Source organism: Artibeus jamaicensis, unplaced genomic scaffold, assembly GCF_021234435.1.
Source record: "Artibeus jamaicensis isolate MK-2021 breed Jamaican fruit bat unplaced genomic scaffold, CSHL_Jam_final scaffold_916, whole genome shotgun sequence".
In the NCBI taxonomy this organism is placed as follows: Eukaryota; Metazoa; Chordata; class Mammalia; order Chiroptera; family Phyllostomidae; genus Artibeus; species Artibeus jamaicensis.
The window spans coordinates 54,702,701-54,725,696 of record NW_026522059.1 but is presented as its reverse complement, the minus strand read 5'-3'; the positions used below and the strand labels follow the sequence as shown (position 1 = coordinate 54,725,696).

Here is a 22,996-nt window from a genome sequence, read left to right as displayed (position 1 = left end):
CACGTTCAAACTCCCTTCTCTTCTCCCCATTCTCCCTTTCCTTTTTTCTGTCTTGCTTTTTGTTTCTCACTTCGTCTAATTTCTTCTATTTTTTCCCAAAATTGAGGCTTAGTAAGAGATTATAACAGAGAGAAAGATCCTTGTTGATCTTTAGAGGCTGCTTAAGTTGACACTGACCTAGAATAAAATAGCCAGTACTGACTGTGATTCCGGGAATTCTTGGTGGACTGCTAAGAACTGCTCTCATAACTCATGTAAACATCCCACGTGTTCACTGGAATCTCCTCTTTCAGTGTACATGCATACGCACACATCTGCTGTTTCTCTTTTCTTGTGTGTCTATGAAATTGAGTTACTGATTCAAAGGGGGAAAATGAATATTATTTTGAAAGGGTGGGAAAGAAGCACTTAATACAACAAAAGAATTCAATTACAGTTTCACTAAAACTCTACAGATGAACAGTTTTTACTTTGTGTGCTTTGTTCTGTTGCTTTTACAGAGTAACAATACATGTATTGATATTTTTAGAATTTTTAAAGTATTCTGTGATTAGTGTGATGTACTAGTGAGCTAGTAAGAGAAGGAAAAATATTCTTAAAGACAAATATTAACTCCATAATGGACTTTTATACTTCCAGCGTGATATGACTGACTGAGCAGTGAACCTCTTATCGGTATTATTTTATGTTGCTGGGAATGTGCTGGAATGTAGTTTCATTTGGCACTGATTTTAGTCAGTTCTTCCAACATGGTGCAGGCCTCACCCTTGTAGCTCAGAAACGTGTAGAATCAGGTTCCTGCCGAATGGTTCCTTATGGCTAAAACAAGCGATGCTGCCAGAACGTTGTACCCTTGAACTACTTTTTGCCTCCTGCCTTTTTTTCTCAGCTGGGATGGGTAGAGCATTGCTGGCTGGGGGTAGGGGCAAGCTGAAGACACTGGATATTTTAATGATCATTCATTGCTTTACCTTACAAACAAAACTGCAGCAGCTGGATGATGAAGGCAGCGTGGCAAGGCCAATCACAAATTGGTTGCACGTGTGACAGTATCATTTCTGTGTGGGATGGTATGCTATCAAACATCTTTCCCTAAGCCCCTTCACACAAGAAGATTACCCTTTTTATAAAGGTCCACACACCAGCTTACAGACTTATGAGAGCTAGCACACGATAAGAGAAAATCATCTTCTTGTCAATGAACTCCATTTGTAACAAAGTAGAGTTTCCTGGTGGGTGAAGGGATCTAAGATTTTGAGCACAAATTAGGTGCTGCCATATACAGGGGGATGAAACAGATTAAAGTGATCTGGACGGTACAGGCTCCAAGCAGCCAGGAGCCTGCACCCATTAGCGGCAGAGCCCAAAGCAGCCTCTCCTCTTCAGGCCAGCTGTTCCCCTGCACCACATGCTTAACATCATACAAATGGGATGAGAAGTTTTATGTGGATAAGGGTATATGTTTTAGGCATGGGTATAACATTGATCTTAAATAAGTGACATTCACTTGAAAAATTGCTTATCCAAGAATTTTGAATGACAAACTGTGTCATGAAATGAATGCAGTTTTGAGGCTCCAATTCTAACCACAAACATTTTACTTCCTCTCTGTAAGACATTCTTCATTGCTCTTGTAGCATGTATCTAAATTAATCACTTCTAAAAATAGCAGTGCCCTCTCACATGAGGCATAGGTACCACCAACACAGTGTTCAGTGCTGCATAGTGTGTGGAAAGTCTCATGCAGCCTAAGCCCTACCTTGCTCATCGTTGGCAGTAGGGAGTTTGATATGAACTGAATGTACATTTCGCCTTGTCCAATGGGTATTCTGTGCCAAAAGAGCGAAAGGATGTATTAACCCTGCTTCCCAAAGTGGGAACTTTTAATACTGGTCATCAAATAACCTCAAAATGCCAATTCTGACCTCAACATGGATTGGCTAGCAGCCAAGTTCACAGTATTTCAGAGCTTTCTTTAAAAGTATATTTTACTGATTTTCCCAGTAAAATTGCAGTTTTCCCAATTTTCCCCCTTTATGCCCCCCACCACCCTGCACCTCCCAGCCCTCCAGCCTTCCCACTTAGTTCATGTGCAAGGGCTATACATATAAGTTCTTTGACTTCTGTGGTTCCTATACCATTCTACCTCTCCCCATCATTTTTATGCCTACCTACTATGCTTCTTATTCCCTGTACCTTCCCCCCATTCTTTCCCTCCCCCTCTCCACTGAAAACCCTCCGTATGGTGTCCATTTCTCTGATGCTGTTCACTCTTTGCTTAGTTTTTTGTTTTAGTTTTTCTTTTAGGTTCAGTTGTTGATAGTTGTGAGTTTGTTGTCATTTCACTGTTCATAGTTTTGTATCTTCTTTTTCTTAGATAAGTCCCTTTAACATTTCATATAATAAGGGCTGGGTGATGATGAACTCCTTTAACTACACCTTATCTGGGAAGCACTTTATCCGCCCTTCCATTCTAAATGAAAGCTTTGCTTGTTAAAGTAACCTTGGATATAGGTCCTTGCGTTTCATGACTTTGAATATTTTTTTCCAGCCCCTTCTTGCCTGCAAGGTTTCTTTTGAGAAATCAGCTGATAGTGTTATGGGAACTCCTTTGTAGGTAACTCTCTCCTTTCCTCTTGGGGCTTTTAAGATTCTCTCTTTATCTTCAATCTTGGGTAACTTAATGATGATATGCCTTGGTATGTTTCTCTTTGGATTCAATTTCTTTGGGACTCTCTGGACTTCCCGGACCTCCTGGAAGTCTGTTTCCTTCACCGGATTGGGGAAGTTTTTCGTCATTATTTGTTCAGATAAGTTTTCAGTTTCTTGCCCTTGCTCTTCTCCTTCTGGCACCCCCATGATTGGGATGTTGGAAAGTTTATAGTTGTCCTAGAGGTTCCTAAGCCTCTCCTCATTTTTTTGAATTCTTGTTTCTTCGTTCTGTCCAGTTGGATATTTATTTCTTCCTTTTGTTCCAGATCATTGATTTGAGTCCTGGTTTCCTTCCCTTCACTCTTGGCTTCCCTATATATTTTCCTTATGTCATTTTGTGTAGCTTTCATTTGTTACTGCTCAATCAGTTCTGTGAGCATCATGATTACCAGTGTTTTGAGCTCTGCGCCAGATAGGTTGTCTATCTCCTTGTCACTTAGCTCTTTTTCTGGAGTTTTAATCTGTTCTTTCATTTGAGCCATATCTCTTTGTCTCAGCACACCTGTTATGTAGGAAGGGGCAGAGCCTTAGCTATTCATCTCATCAGGGCGGGGCAACCCATCCAGCTATATTGTGGTTTTGTATGTTGGAGAGGGGTCAGAGAGAGAACAATGCCATTTACTCAGCTCTCACCCCACTTTCAGTCACTTTCCTCGCTGTTCACAAGCAAATTGAGCCCTCCTAGTGCTGATTAATGGGGGGGTGGGCTTGTGTACATTCTAGGACCCTGTGAGTCTCTCCAACAAACTCTCCTGTATGACTGGGAGTTTCTCCTGCCACTGCAACCCCCACATGTTTTTACAGCCAGAGGTTTTGAGGCTTTAGTTTTTCTTCCTGGAACCCTGGGTTGTATGGTCTGTCTCATTCCCTATTTCTCCCTCCTGGTTTATCCATACTCGAATGTGGGACCACCCAGTCCACTAATTTGCCACATGTCCTCTCTACCCCACCTGCCCCTCTCCATCTCTCCTACTGGTTTGGAAGAATGTTTCTTAAAACTCCTTGGTTGTCCAACTTCCATCCAGTTCTATTTTCTGACAGTTCTGGTTGTTTTTTGTGTTTAAATTGGTTGTTCTTTTTCTTTTGGTTGTGTGAGGTAACAAAAACCACCAACCTGTGTCTCCATCTTGGCTGGGAATCTCTGATTATTTAAATTTAAAATGATTAGAATTAAATAAAATTTAAAAAGCAGTTTCTCTCTTTAGCCACATAGGAAGACTCAGCAGCCCCATGTGGCTAGTGGTTACCACATTAGACTACATAGATATAGAGAATTCCGTCAGCACAGAGAGTTCTCTTAGACCACACAGTGCTTTAGACAGAAAGTCTCTTTCTTTTGCTTACTACAGCAGTGTGTAGACCAGTTATACCTTCACTTGAAATATGATGGAAATTTAGCTCCAGAAATTAGGCTGGTAATTCTCCACTTTTATACATTTAAAGTCATATTTGTGTCAGATATGTTTGTATATTCATTTAATTGTATTTTTAGAGTTTTCTTATTTAATTTATAGTCCTGGGCAAGATACTAAACCTTTTTCAACTTCTGTCTTCTCTGTGCTAAGTAAGACTAATAAAAGCCTAGCTCTTAGGCCTTTTTAGGATAAGACAATGCAAATAGAACAGGGCTTGACACTAACCAACTGTTATCAAGATAAATTTCTATCTTACATACAGTATGAAAAAAATTAATGTTTGTATTTTAAGTTTCTAATGTGGGGAGTGATTATTGCAATAGATAACTAATATAGTAACTGATCAGTAAAGAAGACAAAAAGTTAGTAAAGACAGAAGATTTGAAAAACACGCTTTGTCACTTCCTGGACTTTTGGCTAAGATCAAGTGAAAAACACACGTAAGTAACTTACAGATCATGTATAAAACCCTCTACTTAACAACTAGAGCATATGCATTTTTCTCATTTGAAACGTTCATAAAAACTGATTATGTGCTAAGGACATAAAACAAGTCTCTAAACATTTAAAAGAATCATTATTACAGGACACATTCTCTTTAGTGTAAACAAATTAGAGTTAACAACAAAAATATATGTTGTAAATGCTTATAGAAAAAGAAAATTTAAGTCCAAATAACTCATGGATCAAAGAAGAAATAATAATGGAAAATTTTAAATACCTAAAACTAATAAGTACTAATACTAAATATCAAAATGTATGTGATATTATAAATTAGATATTTAGAAGATATTTTATAGTTTAAACAAACCACTTAATTTTATTTCAAGTACCAGGAAATGACTTTATTGAATTCACTACTGTAGGTTGTTTTCCCTTTCTTTTTTTATTCCTGTTTTGCATTTTTTTTCTTTTTATAAAATTTATTGTGGTGACATTGGTTAAATACAGGTTTTAAGTGTGCATTTCTTTTTTTAAATTTTTTTTATTTTTTATTTTTTATTTTTTAATTGATTGTGCCATTACAGTTGTTCTATTCCCCACCTTCATTCCCCTCCACCCTACCCCCTGTCCCTACCATTACCCCCCTTTTAGTTTATGACCACGTGTCTCAAGTTCTTTAGATTCTATATTTCCCATACTATTCTTGCCCTCCCATCTATTTTCTATCTACTGTCTATGCTACTTATTTTCTGTACCTTCTCTCCCCTTCTCCTCCCACTTCCCGGTTGCTAACCCTCCTTGAGATCTTCATTTCTATGTTTCTGCTCCTGATCTAGCTGTCCTTTTAGTTTGCTTTTGTTAGGTGTGGTTGTTAATAACTGTGAGTTTGCTGTCCTTTCACTGTTGATCTTTTTTATCTTCTTTTTCTTAGGTAAGTCCCTTTAACATTTCATATAATAAGGGCTTGGTGATGATGAACTCCTTGAATGTGATCTTATCTGAGAAGCACTTTGTCTGTCCTTCCATTCTAAATGAAAGTTTTGCTGGATAGACCAATCTTGGTTGTAGGTCTTTGGATTTCATGACTTGGAATACCTCTTTCCAGCCCCTTCTTGCCTGTAAGATCTCTTTTGAGAAATCAGCTGACAGTCTGATGGGGACTCCTTTGTAGGTGACTGTCCCCTTAGCTCTTGCTGCTTCTAGGATTCTCTCCTTCATTTTATTTTGGCTAATATAATTATGATGTGCCTTGATGTGTTCCTTCTTGGGCCCAACTTCTTTGGGACTCTCTGAGCTTCCTGGATTTCCTGAAAGTCTATTTCCTTTGCCAGATTGAGGAAATTCTCCTTTATTATTTGTTCAAATAAGTTTTCCACTGGTGGCTGTGCCTTTCCCCCTTCTGGTACCCCTATAATTCAGATGTTGGAGCGTTTAAAGATGTCCTGGAGTTTCCTAAGACTCTCCTCATTTCTTTGAATTCTTGCTCCTTGACTCTTTTCTGTTTGGCCATTATTTGCTTTCTTCTGGTCCACTCCATTGATTTGAGTCCCAGTTTCCTTTTCATTGCTATTGGTGTCCTGTGCAATTCCATTCATTTCAATTAGTTTCGCCTTCATATATTTGTCTAATTTGTGGCTATAATCAACCAGTTCTGTGAGGATCCTGATCACCAATGTTTTAAACTGTGCGTCTGAGAGTTTTGCTATTTCTTCATTGCTTAGATCTATAGGCTCTGGGGCTTTGAGATCTTCTTGCGCCATTTTTGGTCTGTTCGCACCCTTTAAGTGTGAGAAGCGGTGCCTTGGACTCCCAGGTTGCTGGGTTGTGATGCTGTATGTGGGGGCGTGGTCAGAGTGGGGAAATGGCGACCTCCTTTGCTGTTTCTCACAGCTGGGTGAGGAGCAGCACCTTACGTGGTTCCCCTGGGCCGGGCCACTCAGAGTCGCTGAGTTATGACGCTGTATGTGGAGGCGTCAGAGCAGGAAATGGCGACGCCCTCCACTGCCGCTGGCTGTGGGGACCCGCCGGCCCCGGTCCAACCACCCACTCCCTCGCCTGTCCACCCGCGCACAAATGCGCGACCACAGTCAACACGCAGCCCTGCTGCCCCGCTGTCTCCCCCGAGGTCGCTCGCCTGGTCGCTGGCTGGGTCTCTCACTAGGTCCCACCCTGCGCCTGGATTCCACGCGCCTGAGTCCATCTGACTGACTCCTCCTGTGCAACCCCGCTTCACCAGCCGCTGGTTTCGCCCCTTACTGCTCAGGCTGAAGAATTTGTTGTTAATGAACTTCTGAAAAGTTCAATTTTCCGTGTTCTGGCTGTGTTTTCTGTTGCTAATATTTAGTTGTCTCTAAACTTGGTTGTGTGAGAAGGCACAGCACATCCACCTATGCCTCCATCTTGGCGGAAGTCCCTTAAGTGTTCATTTCTATAATACATAATCTTCATATTGCATTGAGTGCCCACAAATCAAAGTGAAATCATCATCCATCGCATTATACAAATATTTGACGCCCTTTACCTTTACTACTCCCCCACCCTCCTCACCTTTGGTAACCACCATACTCTTGTCTTTGTCTCTGAGTTTTGTTTGTTTTTCTTATTTATTTGCTGCTTTCAGTTTTATAACCCACATGTGAATGAAATCTTGTAGTTCTTAACTTTTTCTGACTTATTTCACTTAGCATGATATTCCTAAAGTTCACCATGTTGTCACAAATGCAGTATTTTGTCTTTTCTTATGGCTGAGTAATAGTCCATTGTAATAGCTATATACCACATCTTCTTCATCCAGTCATCTATTGAAAAAAACTTTGGTTTTTGCCATGTCTTGGCCACTGTAAATAACACTGCAACGAATGTAGGTAGGGGTGTGTATGTCTTCAGGAATAAATGTTTTTAAATTTTTAGGGTAGATACATGGAAGAGAGTTTGCTAGGTCATATGAAATTCTGTTCTTGATTTTTTTTGAGAGGGAGAAAGAGAGGGAAGGAAACATCAATGTGCAAGAGATACATCAATCACTTGCTTTGCACATGCCCCAACTGGGGACCCAGCCCACAACCCAGGCATGTGCCCTGACTGGGAATCAAACTGACTACCTTTCAGTTCTCAGGCCAGCATTCAATCCACTGAGCCACACCACTCAGAGCCAGTTATTAATTTTTAAGGATATTTTTATTGATTATGCTATTACAGTTGTCCCAGTTTTTCCTCCTTTGCTGTCCTCTGCTGGGTAACACCCTTTCCTCCAGGAGTCCCCCACTTAGTTTATGTCTATGGGTTATGCATATAAGTTCTTTGGCATCTCCATTTTCCATACTATCCTTAACATCCCCCTGTCTATTTTCTTCCTACCAATTATGCTTCTTGTTCCCTGTACCTTTTCCTCCATTCTGTCCCACCCAGTTGTTAACCCTCCAAAATCTGATTCTGTTCCTGTTCTAGTTGTTTGCTTTGGTTTTTTTTAGATTCACTTGTTGATAATTGTGAGTTTGTTATCATTTTAATGTTCATAGCTTTGATCTTCTTTTTCTTAAATAAGTCCCTTTAACATTCCATATAATAAGGGCTTGGTGATGATGAAGGAACTCCTTTACTTTACCTTATCTGGGAAGCATTTTATCTGCCCTTCCATTCTAAATGATAGCTTTGCTGCAAAGAGTAATCTTGGTTGTAGGTCCTTGCTTTTCATCACTTTGAATACTTCTTGCTGTTTCCTTCTGGGAACTCCTTTTAGGTAACTCTCTGCTTTTCTCTTGCTGCTTTTAAGATTCTCTCTTTATCTTTAACCTTTGGCATGTTAATTATGATGTGTTTTGGTGTGCTTTTCTTTAAGTTCAACTTGTTTGGGACTCTGTGCTTCCTGGACTTGTATGTCTATTTCCTTCACCAAATTAGGGAAGTTTTCTTTCATCATTTTTTCAAATAAGTTTTCAATTGCTTGCTCTTCTTTACTCCTTCTGGCACCTCTATGATTCAAATGTTGGCACTTTTGGAGATATTCCAGAATCTTCTTATTCTCTCCTTCTTTCTTTTTTTTCCCTTGTTTTGTTTGTTTGTTTTTGTTTTGTTTTAATTCTTGTTTATTCATTCTGTTCTGATTCATTGTTTCTTCCTTTTGTTCTGAATTGTTGATTTGAACCCCAACCTCCACCCCTTCACTGTTGGTTCCCTGTGGATTTTTCTTTATTTCATTTAGTATAGCCTTTGTTTCTTCCCTTATGCTTTTGCTATATTCAGTGAGTGTTCTGAGTATTCTTATCACCATTGTTTTAAACTCTGTATCTGATAGGTTGGCCATCTCCATTTTATTTAGTTCTTTTTCTGGGGTTTTGTTCTGTTTTTTCATATGGACCATACTTCTTTTTCTCCTCAATTAGGCATCCTCCATGTGTTTGTTTCTATGTACGAGGTAGAGCTACTTCAACTCCCTGTCTTGCACACCTCATAAGTTGGATGGGGGAGAGCCTTAGGTATTCACCAGGGTAGGGCAACCTACTTCACCGCTTGTGGCTCTGTATGTGGGGAACGGGTCAGAGAGGGGATAATCCAACTTTCTGGCCACTAGAGGCTTGCTCAGCACTCACCCTGCTTCCAGGCACTTCATCCACTTCCTGTATACAACTGGCTCCCCTCTAGCTGCTGCCCTGGTGTTGGTTCCCAGAATAGGTGGCTTTGCGAACATTCCAGGACCATGCAGGCCTTTTATACAGACTCTCCTGGGAGACTAGCAATTTCTTCTGCCTCCCCAACCCCCACTGGTTTTTATAGCCTGAAGTTATGAGGGTGTTTTTCTTGGCTCTGGAATTCTGGTCTGTGCAGTCTGCCTGGGACTGGAAGTGCTCACTCCACAGGTATCTTTCCTAATTTTTATCCACCACAGATGAATGTGGGATCACCCATTCTGCCACCTGCCACCAGCTGCCACCACCACCACCACCACAGCCACCTTGCCTTGCCACTGCTGCCACACTGCATCCTCTCCATCCTGGCTGCCCATCTCTGCCACTGCTACTGCCTGCGGGAATATGGCTTCTTTAAATACTTGGTTGTCAGACTTCCATACAGTTTGATTTTCTGGCAGTTCCTGGTGTTCTTTGTTTTGAAGTCAGTTGTGATCCTTCTTATGGTTGTGCAGGGAGGAGAATCATGTCTACCTATGCTTCCATCTTGACCAGAAGTCCTCTGCTCTTAATTTTTTGAGGAACCTTAATACTGTTTTTTTAGAGGCTATACCAGTTTACCTTCCCATCAGCAGTGAATAAGGGTTTCTTTTTCTTCACAGCTTCTCCAATACTTGTTTTCTATGTCTTCTTTATAGCAGCCATTCGACAGTTGTAAGGGAGTGTGTCATTGTGGTTTTGATTTGTCTTTCCTTAATGGCTAGGAAGTTGAGCATGTTTTTATATATCTATTGGCCATTTGTATGTCTTCTTAGGAGAAGTGCCTGTTCAGGTCCTCTGCCAATTTTTTAAATTATATTGTTTGTTTATGTTGTTGCTATTGAGTTGTATGAGTTTTTAAATACCTATTTTGTATATTAACCCCTTGTCAGAGCTGTTGTTTACAAATACCATCTCCCATTTGGCTGGTTGCCTTTGTATTTTGTTGGTAGTTTCTTTTGGTATGTGAAAGCTTTTTAGTTTGATATAGTCCCATTCATTTATTTTTGCCTTCACTTCCCTTGCTTTGCTGTCAAATTCATAAAATCATCTCTAAGAGTAAGGTTCATAAGTTTAGTACCTATGCTTTCTTCTATGTAATTTATTATTTCTTATATTTAGGTGTTTTATCCATTTTCAATTAATTTTTGTATATGAGAACAAACTGTAGTCTAATTTTATACTGATGCATGTGGCTTTCCAGTTTGCCCAACACCATGTATTGAAGAGACTTTTTTTTCTCTTTTGTATGTTTTTGGCTCCTTTGTGAAAATTTATTTGTCCACATATATGTGGGTTTATTTCTGGGCTCTCAATTCTGTTCCATTGGTCTGTATGTCTGTTGCTCTGCCAGCATCATGCTCTTTTGATTATTATCACTTTGTAGTATAATTTAAAGACAGGGAATATAATACCCTCCACTTCATTTTTTATTCTCAGGATTGCTTTGGCAATTCAGGGTCTTCTGTGGTTCCTCTATGTCTGTGATTTTTGTTCTATGTCTTTAAAAATTGTCATTGGTATTTTGATGAGGATTACATTAAATCTGTATGTTGCTTTGGGTAACATGGACATTTTAACTATGTTGATTCATCCAATCCATGAATGAGGAATATCATTCTATTTCATTGTGTCTTTTTAAATCTTTTTTTAATAGTGCTTTCTAGTTTTGCATACATATGCCCTAAGTTTACTTCTAGGTAGTTTTTTTCTTTTTGGTGCAACTGCAATTTAAACAGCTCATTTTAGAATGAGCTGTTTAAAGGCTCAAAATAAATGAGCTAAGCCTCTAACATAGTTAAAAATAGAATATTAAGAAAATAGAAGGGAGAAGATTGTAAACATACAAATAGAAATTAATAACAGAAACAAACTCATAAATGCAGAGAACATTTTTATGTTTGCCAGATAGTAGGGGAGTTGTATAACTTGGTGAAAAAGATGAAGGGATTAAGAAGTACAACTTAGAGGAGCTTTAGGAAGATGGCGGTGGAGTAGGACAAAGGATTTCACTTCCCCCCACGCACTGGAGAAAAACCGGGCAGATCTGTGGAGGAGCGCAGCAGACAGCCAACAGGGACCCAGTGTATAGGAAGGTAGGACTCCAGAAACTGGAGCGGACTCTGAATGACCAGACGGTGAGGAGAGACAGCTGCAAGTCAATAAGGTCTGAGGGAACAGCGCAGACGCCCCAAGCCCTCCACTGGGCTGCGCCCGGCCAAGCCACTCCAGGGCCCAAGCCACTCCAGGGCTCAGGCCACACCAGGGCCCAGTCCGTGCCAGGGCCCGGGTTGGTCCGCCTCAGTCTCTGGGAGCCGAAGGCTGGCTCAAGGACCTCGGGAGAAAGCCAGTCACCAGCCGGGTGCAGTTTGAAAAAACTCCCTACCCAGCCAGACACAGTTTCAAAAACTCCAAAAGAGATCTATTTGCTTGGAGTATCAATCAGGGAGAGGAGTGGGTATGAAGAAGCAAAACAGAGAGCTTCGATCACATGTGGAGTCTGTGGACTCCAGCTTGGGAGAATTGAGAGTCACCCTTGCATCCCCCATTGCACTGGGCCTGAGCCAGGTCTGCTGGGTCTGCCGTGGACTCTGGGAGCCAAGGGCTGGCTGCAAGGCCTCTGGGAGAGAGCCAGTCACCAGCTCCCTCACTACCCAGCCAGGCGCAGTTTGAAAAATGCCAGGAGAAATCTGTATGTTTGGATTGTCAGAGAGAGGAGTGGGTATGAAGAAGCAAATCAGAGAGCATTGATCACATGTGGAGTCTGTGGTCGCCGGCTTGGGAGAATCAAGAGTCGCCTTTGCAATCCCACATAACACTGGGAAGGGTTTGCGCCTAGGCCAGCGGGACCAGAGAAGCCTGGCCGGGAAAGTATGTCCACACCCCAGGTCAGGACTGTCAATCCGGGGGAAAGTCTGCTTTCAGTGGGGCGCTGAGGAGAGGATTTTGGAAGAGCAATCTTGAGACCTGCTGAGTTCACTGAGAAGGGAGAAAGGCAGAACTAATCGACCCTCAGACTGCTGCAGCTAGTGTGACCAGAAGAAAAGGCTTGACCAGATGGAAACCAGGTTGTTTTTTTCTTTAAATAATCTTTTACTTTTTAACTTTATTATTGTTTTCTCTTTCAGTACTTTTACCCTCTCTCTTCTTATTTCTTGTTTTATTCCTTCTCCCTTTCTTTCCAAACCTACCACTTTCTCCTCCCTTCTGCTGCCTTTTTTTTCTTTCTTTTCGATCACCTCCCCCCCCCCCGAAGTGAGACAAAAGACTTGGAACAGCGAAAAGACCAGAGTTGGACTCAAAGTGGGGGCATTCCAACAGTAGAGACAGAGAGACAAAATTCACTTAGCTATAACAGAAAAACTACAAGTTACTGCATATTTGAATTTTTTTCATTATTTTTCATCATTATTACATCTTTTATTTTAATAGTATCTCTGTATTCCTCCTCTTTCTGTATAATCTTCTTTACATTGGCTGTATATATTGTATCACTTGACAGGTTTCCCCTGTCCCCTCAACCATACTATATTGCTAATTTACTGTCCTTTACTTCCCCTTGCCCAGTTAGCAAACTGTTCAAAGTCCAATACTCCCTGATCTTGGTACATCATAGATTCTGTTGTATGATTGTTATTATACAACCTAATATTATTGTAATATTATTGTAAATAATACTTGTTGCATGCTGTTGTAAATACTACACAGCACCCTCCCCCCCAGATCTTAGCCCACTACATTGTTGCCTGAACTATAACACTGCAGTGGTTGACCCTGTTCTCTCTCACACTACACCTATTTACCATCCCTTATTCTCACCTTACCTCAGAATCTGACCTCCCTCAACCTCACTCCTTTCTGGATCCAAACCACAAGCCTTCCCTCCCCAACAGGAGCCTTACCTTCCTTCCACCCTTTCTGAAAAGTGGCTAGGTGGGTTGAAGATTACAGCTGTCGCTATACATAGTCATGGGAGCGCCTATCTCTTCTCTACCGGCTGCTACTGTAAATATCATAGAATACTCTCCTGCTGACATAAACCAGTTTGCCTTCCCCTCCAACTGATCACACACACACAAAAATAGAATAGGTGGAAGCTGTGAATACTAGGATACCCAAAGGAAGAGGAAATTGAACAACAAAGGAACCACCAACAGACAACAACAGACGAAGGTGAGGGAAGAAGTAGAAACCACACAAACCTCAACCCAAGACCTACCTGGAAATGCAACTAAACACTGAAAAAACTTCACAGGGCAAACAACTAAACAAGAGCAAAACAGAATCTTCAAAACCCTGTATATGCAGAAGAATTAGCTTCAATGCAACCCACCCTCACCAGCACAGCAAATTAAAACAGGTAGGGGACAGAGGGTCCATCAGTTCACCAGCTGGTGGGAAGAACCCACAAAAAAAAAGAACCCACAAAAGACCCAGAAACAACAAAAACCCAAAGACAAACTCAGAGCCAATGTTAAGGACAGCCCAAGACCAGCGATCTGGGAAGATCAAGGAGACTGCACCACTGAATCTCACAGGTATTATACCACAGAAGTGCACACCATAAATCCAGGAAGCCAGAAGAAATCAATTTCAGAAGCTGAAGCTAACAAGAAGAGTCTCAAAAGCAATGGGAAGACAAAAAAAAAAAACAACCCCCTAATGAAAGGAAAGGAGGAAACCTCAGAAAGAATGTTAGATGAAATAGAGGCAAGTCAACTATCAGATACTGAATTCAAAGCACTAGTTATCAGGAAGTTCAAAGAGCTCAAAATGAGCTACCAGAAACTACAGGGGAGCTAAAATGAACTCATTGCAAACTATATCAACATGAAAAAGGAAATACAAACTATCAAAAAGGGCCAAGAGGAAATGAAGAACACAATTTCGGAGTTGAAGAACACAGTGGAAGGTATCAAATGCAGGATCGATGAAGCAGATCGGATCAGGGAATTGGAGGACAAAGTAGAAAGAAATGCCCAGACAGATCAAGAAAAGGAAAAGAGGCTCAGAAAGAATCAAGAGGGATTAAGAGAAATGCATTACAGTAGGAAACGTAATAATATCCGAATAATAGGGATACCAGAAGGAGGAGAAGAAGAATACCAAGGGATAGAAAACCTATTTGAAAAATGACAATATGAAAAAGTAATGAGGGAAAACTTCACTCATTTGATAACAGAAGAAGTCGCACAAATCCAGGAAACACAGAGAGTCCCAATCAAGAGGAACCCAAAGAGACCCACTTCAAGGCACATCATCATTAAAATGGCAAAATTTCAAGACAAAGAGAGAATCTTAAAGGCCGCAAGGGGGAAAAGGAAATAACCTATAAGGGAGCACCAATAAGGTTAGCAACTGTCTTCTCAATGGAAACACTCCAAGCAAGAAGAGAAAGGCAAGAAATATTCCAAGTAATGGGAACCAGAGGCCTTCAACCAAGGTTACTTTATCCAGCAAGGCTCTCAATCATGATAGAAGGCCAAATAAAGAGCTTCCAAGACAAAAGAAATCTAAAAGAATACACCTCCACCAAACCAGCTCTGCAAGAAATACTAAAAGGTCTGCTTTAAGGAAAGGAAGGGAAAGAGGGAGACAGAGAGGAACACAGGTATAAAAATGACAATGAATAAGTACCTATCAATAATACCCTTAAACATAAATGGACTAAATGCTCCAATCAAAAGACATAGAATAGCTGAATGGCTAAGAAAGCATGACCCACACATTTGCTGCCTACAAGAGACCCACCTCAGGACAAAAGACCTACACAGACTAAAAGTGAAAGGCTGGAAACAAATTTACCAAGCAAACGGACAAGAAAAAAAAGCTGGGGTAGCAATTCTCATATCAGACAAAATAGACTTCAATAAAAGGGCCATAAAGAGAGACCCAGAAGGTCACTTTATAATACTCAAGGGAAGAATCCACCAAGAAGACATTAACATCATAACTATATATGCACCCAACATAGGAGCACCCAAATATATAAAGAAAATCTTAGAGGAATTCAAGAAAGATATAGACAGCAACATAATTATAATAGGGGATTTTGACACCCCACTATCAAAAATGGACAGATCTTCCAAACAAAATATCAACAAAGAAATTGCAGCATTAAACAACACCCTTGATGAAATGGACCTAACATATATACAGAGCCTTTCATCCCAAAGAAGCTAAATACACATTCTTTTCAAATGAACATGGAACATTTTCAAAGACAGGCCATATAATAGGACACGAAACGAGTCTCAACAAATTTAAGAAATTTGAAATCATCCCGAGCATTTTCTCTGACCACAAGGGACTGAAACTGGAAGCCAACCCCAAGAGAAAGACCCAAAACACTCAAAATCATGGAGATTGAATAGCATGCTATTAAGCAACAAATGGGTCAAGAATAAAATCAGGGAAGAAATAAAAAGTTTCTGGAAACAAATGAAAAAGAACTCACAACAACCCAAAACTTATGGGACACAGCAAAGGCAGTCCTGAGAGGGAAGTTCATAGCAATACAGGCTCATCTAAACAAGACAGAAACATTTCAAACAAACAACCTAACCCTATACCTGCAAGAACTTGAAGAACATCAACAAAGACATCAGCCCAAAGGAAGTAGAAGAAAGGAAATAACCAAGATCAGAGAAGAATTAAATGACATAGAGACTAAAAGCACAATTCTAAAAATCAGTGAATCCAAGAGCTCGTTTTTTGAAAAGATAAAAAAGAATAGATAAACCTTTAAGCATATTCATCAAAAAAGAAGAGAGAGAACTCAAATAAACACAATCAGAAATGAAAGAGAAGAGATTACAACTGATTCCACAGAAATACAAATGATTGTAAGAAATTATTATGAGAACTGTATGCCAAGAAATTTGAAAACTTAGGTGAAATGGACATATTTCTAGAAAAATATAATCTTCCAAAACTCAACAAAGAAGAAGCAGAAAGCCTGAATAGATCAATAACAGCAAATGAAATTGAAGCAGTAATCAAAAATCTCCTGAAGCACAAAAGCCCTGGACCAGATGGTTTCACAGGAGAATTCTACAAAGCATTTAAGGAAGAGCTAACTCCTATCCTTCACAGACTATTTCAAAAAACCCAAAATGATGGAAGAATCCCAAACTTTTTTTATGAAGCCAACATCATCCTAATCCCCAAACCAGATAAAGATACAACAAAGAAAAGAAACTTCAGGCCAATATTGCTGATAAACATAGATGCTAAAATTCTCAACAAAATATTGGCAAACCGCATCCAACAATACATTAAAAAGATCATTCACCATGACCAAGTGGGATTCATGCCAGGGAGGCAGGGATGGTCCAATATTCACAAATCAGTAAATGTAATACATCATATAAACAAAAGTAAAGACAAAAATCACATGATCATATCAATAGATGAGGGAAAAGATTTTGATAAGGTACAACACCTATTTATGATAAAAACACTCAGCAAAGTGGGAATACAGGGAGCATTCCTCAATATAATAAAGGCCATATATGTGAGACCTACAGCCAACATCATATTCAATAGGCAAAAACTAAAATCTTTTCCACTAAGATCAGGAACAAGACAAGATTGTCCATTTTCACCACTTCTATTCAATATTGTATTGGAAGTTTTAGCCACAGTGATCAGAAAAGAAAAGGATATAAAAGGCATCCAAATCAGAAAGGAGGAAACAAAACTGTCACTGTTTGCAGATGACATGATAGTGACATGGAAAATCCTATAGGCTTTACCCAAAAACTGCTTAAGCTAATAAATTAATTTGGCAGAACAGCAGGTTACAAAGTCAATATCCAGAAATCAAAGGCATTTTTGTATACCAACAATGAAACAGCAGAAGTAGAAATCAAGAAAAACAATCCCATTAGATATAGCAAAAAGAAAAAAAAAATCTAGGAACAAACCTAACCAAGGAGGTAAAAGACCTGTATGCAGAAAACTACACAACGCTGAAGAAATAAATCAAGGAAGATGCAAACAAATGGAAACATATACCATGTTCATGGATTGGAAGAATTAACATCATCAAAATGTCCATTCTACCCAAAGCAATTTACAGATTTAATGCAATACATATTAAAGTACCAATGACATACTTCACAGATATAGATCAAACACTTCAAAAATTTATATGGAACCATAAACAACCTGGAATAGCAGCTGCAATTTTGAGAAAGAAGAACAAAGTAGGAGGGATCACAATACCTGATACCAAACTGTATTACAAGGCCATTGTAATCAAAACAGCCTAGTACTGCCATAAAAACAGGCACCTAGACCAATGTAACAGAATGAAGAGCCCAGAAATAAACCCAAATTTTTATGGCCAATTAATATTCGACAAAGGGGTAGCAACATAGAATGGACTAATAATAGCCTCTTCAACAAATGGTGTTGGGAGAACTGGACAGCCATGTGCAAAAAAATGAAACTCGAGCACCAACTTATACCATACACCAAAATAAATTCAAGGTGGAAAAAGACTTAAATACAAGCCATGACACAATTAAAGTCCTAGAGGAGAACATTGGCAACAAAATCTCAGATATTTCATGCAGCAACTTTTTTGCTGATATGTCCCCCAGAGCAAAGGACATAAAGGAAAGAATAAACAGATGGGATCTCATCAAAACTAAAAGCTTTTGCACGGCTAAAGAAAACAGTATTAAAATAAAAAGAGATCCAGCTGTAGGGGAAAACATATTTGCCAATGATACCTCAGACAAGGGTTTAATCTCCAAAATGTACAAAGAACTTACATGTCTCCACTCTAAGCAGACAAGCAACCCTATTAAAAAATGGGCAAAGGACTTGAATAGACATTTTTCCAAGGAGGACATACAGGAGATATAGGGACACATGAAAAGATGCTCAATATCACTAGCTATCAGAGAGATGCAAATTAAAACCACAGTGAGATACCACTTTACACCAATCAGAATGGCCATCATAAACGAAGCAACAAACAAGTTTTAGAGAGGTTGTGGAGAAGAGGGGACCCTAATCCATTGTTGGTGGGTACAACCACTGTGGAAAACTATGGAATTTTCTAAAAAAACTAAAAATGGACCTGCCTTTTGATCCAGCAATTTCACTGCTGGGATTATATCCTAAGAACCCTAAAACATCAGTCCAAAAGAACCTATGCACCCCAGTGTTCTTAGCACAATTTACAGTAGCCAAGAGCTGGAAGCAACCTAGGTGCCTGTCAGTAAATGAATGGCTCAAGAATTTATGATACATATACACAATGGAATTCTATGCAGCAGAAAGAAAGAAGGAGCTCCTACCCGTTGCAACATCATGGATGGAACTGGAAAGTATTATGCTGAGTGAAATACGCCAGGTGGTGAAAGACAAATAGCATATGATCTCACCTTTAACAGGAAGCTAAACAATCAAACAAACAAGCAAGCAAAATATAAGCAAAGACACTGAAATAGAGAACTGAGACAGTGACCAGAGGGGAGAGGGGAGAGAATTTCAGGGGAAAAGGGGAAGGATTTACAGAAACTAGTATAAAGGATATATGGACAACAGCTAAGGGGGTTGGAAATGGAAGCGAGCACTGGGGGGATGGGCTGGGATGGCAGTAAAAAACAGAAAACTGTACTTGAACAATAATTAAATAAATTTTTTAAAAAGAATAATAAAAAAAAAAGGAAGTACAAGTTAACCCTGGCTGGTGTGGCTCTGTTGGTTGGAGTGTCACCATGTAGACCAAAAGGTCACAGGTTTAATTCCCAGTCAGGGCACATACCCAGGTTGCAGGTTCAATCTTCAGTTTGGGTGCATATGAGAAGGCAACCAGTTGGTGTTTCTCTCTTACATTGATGTTTGTCTCTCTCTCTCTCTCCCCCCCTCTTCCTCTCTCCCCCCCTCTTCCTCTCTCCCTCCCTCCTTCCTTCCCTCCCTCCCTCCCTCTTTCCCCTTCCTCTTCTTCTCACTCTCTCCCTCCCTTCCTGTCTCTTTAATCTTGAGTGAAGATTTTTTAAAAGTTCATATTGATAGTTTCAAAATAGTCATGGGGATGTAAAGTGGAGTGTAGGCAATATTGTGAATAATATTGTAATAGCATTGTATGTATGGGGCTGGGTGGATACTAGGCTTACCAGGGTTTTCACTTTATAAATTATATGAATGTCTGACTACTATGCTGTAAACCTGAAACTAATATAAAATAGTGTGGAATGTCAACTGTAACTGACAAAGAAAAAAATTTTTTTTAATTTTTTTATTGATTATGCTGTTACAGTTCTATTCCCCCTTTATTCCCCTCCACCCTACCCCTCATCCCCACCATTACCCCCCCTTTAGTTTATGACCATGTGTCTCAAGTCCTTTAGATTCTATGTTTCCCATGCTATTCTTGCCCCCCCATCTATTTTCTATCTACTGTCTATGCTACTTATTTTCTGTACCTTCTCCCCCCTTCTCCTCCTCCCACTCCCCTGTTGCTAACCCTCCTTGAGATCTTCATTTCTATGTTTCCACTCCTGATCTAGTTGTCCTTTTAGTTTGCTTTCGTTTTAGGTGTGGGTGTTAATAACTGTGAGTTTGTTGTCCTTTCACTGTCCATGTTTTTTTAACTTCTTTTTCTTAGATAATTCCCTTTAACATTTCATATAATAAGGGCTTGGTGATGATGAACTCCTTGAATTTGATCTTATCTGAGAAGTACTTTATCTGTCCTTCCATTCTAAATGAAAGCTTTGCTGGATAGAGCAATCTTGGTTGTAGGTCTTTGGATTTCATGTCTTGGAATACCTCTTTCCAGCTCCTTCTTGCCTGTAAGGTCTCTTTTGAGAAATCCGCTGACAGTCTGATGGGGACTCCTTTATAGGTGACTGTCCCCTTATCTCTTGCTGCTTCTAGGATTCTCTCCTTCATTTTAATTTTGGCTAATGTAATTATGATGTGCCTTGCTGTGTTCCTTCTTGGGTCCAACTTCTTTGGTACTCTCTGAGCTTCCTGGATTTCCTGGATGTCTATTGCCTTTGCCAGATTGGGGAAATTCTCCTTTATTATTTGTTCAAATAAGTTTTCCACTGGTGGCTGTGCCTTTCCCCCTTCTGGTACCCCTATAATTCGGATGTTGGAGCGTTTAAAGATGTCCTGGAGTTTCCTAAGACTCTCCTCATTTCTTTGAATTCTTGCTTCTTGACTCTTTTCTGTTTGGCCATTATTTGCTTTCTTCTGGTCCACTCCATTGATTTGAGTCCCAGTTTCCTTTTCATTGCTATTGGTGTCCTGTGCAATTCCATTCATTTCAATTAGTTTCGCCTTCATATATTTGTCTAATTTGTGGCTATAATCAACCAGTTCTGTGAGGATCCTGATCACCAATGTTTTAAACTGTGCATCTGAGAGTTTTGCTATTTCTTCATCGCTTAGATCTATTGGCTCTGGGGCTCTGAGATCCTCCTGCGCCATTCTTGGTCTGTTCGGGCCCTTTAAGTGTGAGAAGCAGCGCCTTGGATTCCCAGGTCGCTGGGTTGTGACGCTGTATGTGGGGGCGTGGCCAGAGCGGGGAAATGGCGACCCCCTCTGCTGCTTCTCACAGATGGGTGTGGAGGAGCAGTGCCTTAACCTGGGCCGGGCCACTCAGAGTCGCTGGGTTATGACGCTGTATGTGGAGGTGGGGTCAGAGCAGGGAAATGGCGGCGCCCTCCACTGCCGCTTGCCGTGGGGACCTGCCGGCCCGGTCCAACCGCCCACTCCCTCGCCTGTCCACCCGTGCACAAATGCGCGACCTCAGTCAACTCGCAGCCCCGCTGCCCCGCTGTCTCCCCCGCGGTCGCTCGCCTGGTCGCTCACTCGGTCGCTCACTAGGTCCAACCCTGCGCCTGAGTCCGTCTGGCCGAGTCCTCCTGTGCAACCCTGCTCCGCCAGCCGCTGGTTTCGCCCCTTAGCGGTCAGGCTGAAGAATTTGTTGTTAATGGACTTCCGAAAAGTTCAATTTTCCGTGTTCTGGCTGTGTTTTCTGTTGCTAATATTTAGTTGTGTCTAATCTTGGTTGTGTGAGAAGGCACGGCACATCCACCTATGCCTCCATCTTGGCGGAAGTCCAAGAAAAAATTTTTAAATAAAACTTAAAAATCGAAAAAATTAATGACATAAATGAAGAAATAGTGGATAAACAAAGCCAAAAATTAGTACTTGGAAATGATTAATAATAATTTCACAGAATTCATAAGTAAAAGAAGATATAAATAAATAATAGTAAAAAGGAAAAAGTAGGAGCATCATCTTCATCAGGGATTAGAAACATAGTAAGAGGATACTATTCCATTTTTTGATAATAAATTTGAAAATATAGACAATATGAACAAATGTAGAAAATATAACTTACTAAAATGTCTTAATTAAAATTAGAAAGCACAAAGCAATTCAATAATCATTAAAGACATTGACTTGCTAGTTAAAAATCTTCCCTTGGGTGGGGAGAGGGTGGGGGTAAAAGGTGGAGAAGCACTGGAGCCAACCAATTTTATCACTAAATTCTTTCAAACTCTCAAAAAAGCAGATCATACAAATCTTATACAGATTTTTCAAAGAAAAAAAAGGAACACCTGTCAATTCATTATTATGAAGCTGATATAAAAATATTGATATTACATCTAATATGAGGTGTAAAATTAAAGGTCAGTATCACTCATGGACATAGATATAAAACCCAAGACAAAATATAGGAAATAGATCCTGGCTTATTTCAGCAGTAAAATATTCCTTTAACAATTAAAAAGCTATAAATCTCATTTACCACATTAGCTAAGGAGATAAAAACATACAATCACTTCAGTTAATACAGAAAATGAATTTGATAAAAATCTAATACCCATTCATGATTCTAGAAACTTCCCAGCAAACTAGGAATCCTTAACCTGGTAAAGTATATCTAACCAAAAATAAAACACCCCCCCCCCCCAGAAAAAACTGCCCTGGCTGGTGTGGCTCAATGGATTGAGCACTAGCCTGCAAACCAGAAAGTCACAGTTTTGATTCCAGTCAGGGTACATGCCTGGGTTGCAGGCCCAGTCCCCATTGGGGTACGTGTGATAGGCAACCAATTGGTGTTTCTCTCCCTCTCTTTCTCCCTCCCTTCTCTCTCTAAAAATAAATAAAGAAAATATTTTAAAAAATGAAATAGCAAACAGGGCCATATGCAGTCTAGGCACAGATCTAACAAATGTTGTTCAATAACTATATGGAGGACACTATATTTACAATATAGTTTGTCTATATTTATAATATAGATTGTCCTAATAACCTGCAAAGAAAAGACTGATCTGTTTGTTCCAGATACTGTGCAAAACCCATTATCACTTTAATTCTCACAATAGCCCTCTAAGTTAGGTTCCCTTATTCCCTGTTTAAATGAGTGAATTCATACTAACTGTAGTTAGCAACTTTTTTAAGGCCCCAGAGTTACTAACATGGTCCTGCCTCCCTGGGAAGCCATTTGCATTCCCTTGAATATGATGAATTTATGGAAAACACATCTGGTGATTCAGGAAAAACAAGTTGAGGATGGAGCTTTTTTTCTGCTCAGACCTGTCACACTGGCACTGAGCAGGAAGCAGTGACAAGTGGGTGGAATTCTGTGCTTGCTGCTGATAAGCTAGCTCTGGTTTGGACTGTTGAGTGCCATAGTTCAAATCCAGTTGAACCAGTGCAGACAGTGACTACACCTTAGGCCAGAGCCATTGTGTTCCTGAGCCTTAGCTATGTGAGTAC

General features: G+C 40.1%; 1 protein-coding gene across 5 annotated transcripts in view; it reads left to right on the top strand.

Moving 5' to 3' along the window:
- SPIDR (scaffold protein involved in DNA repair) overlaps positions 1–22,996 on the top strand; it is a 381,397-nt gene that overhangs the window by 289,487 nt on the left and 68,914 nt on the right. The gene's annotated exons all lie outside the window — the stretch shown is intronic.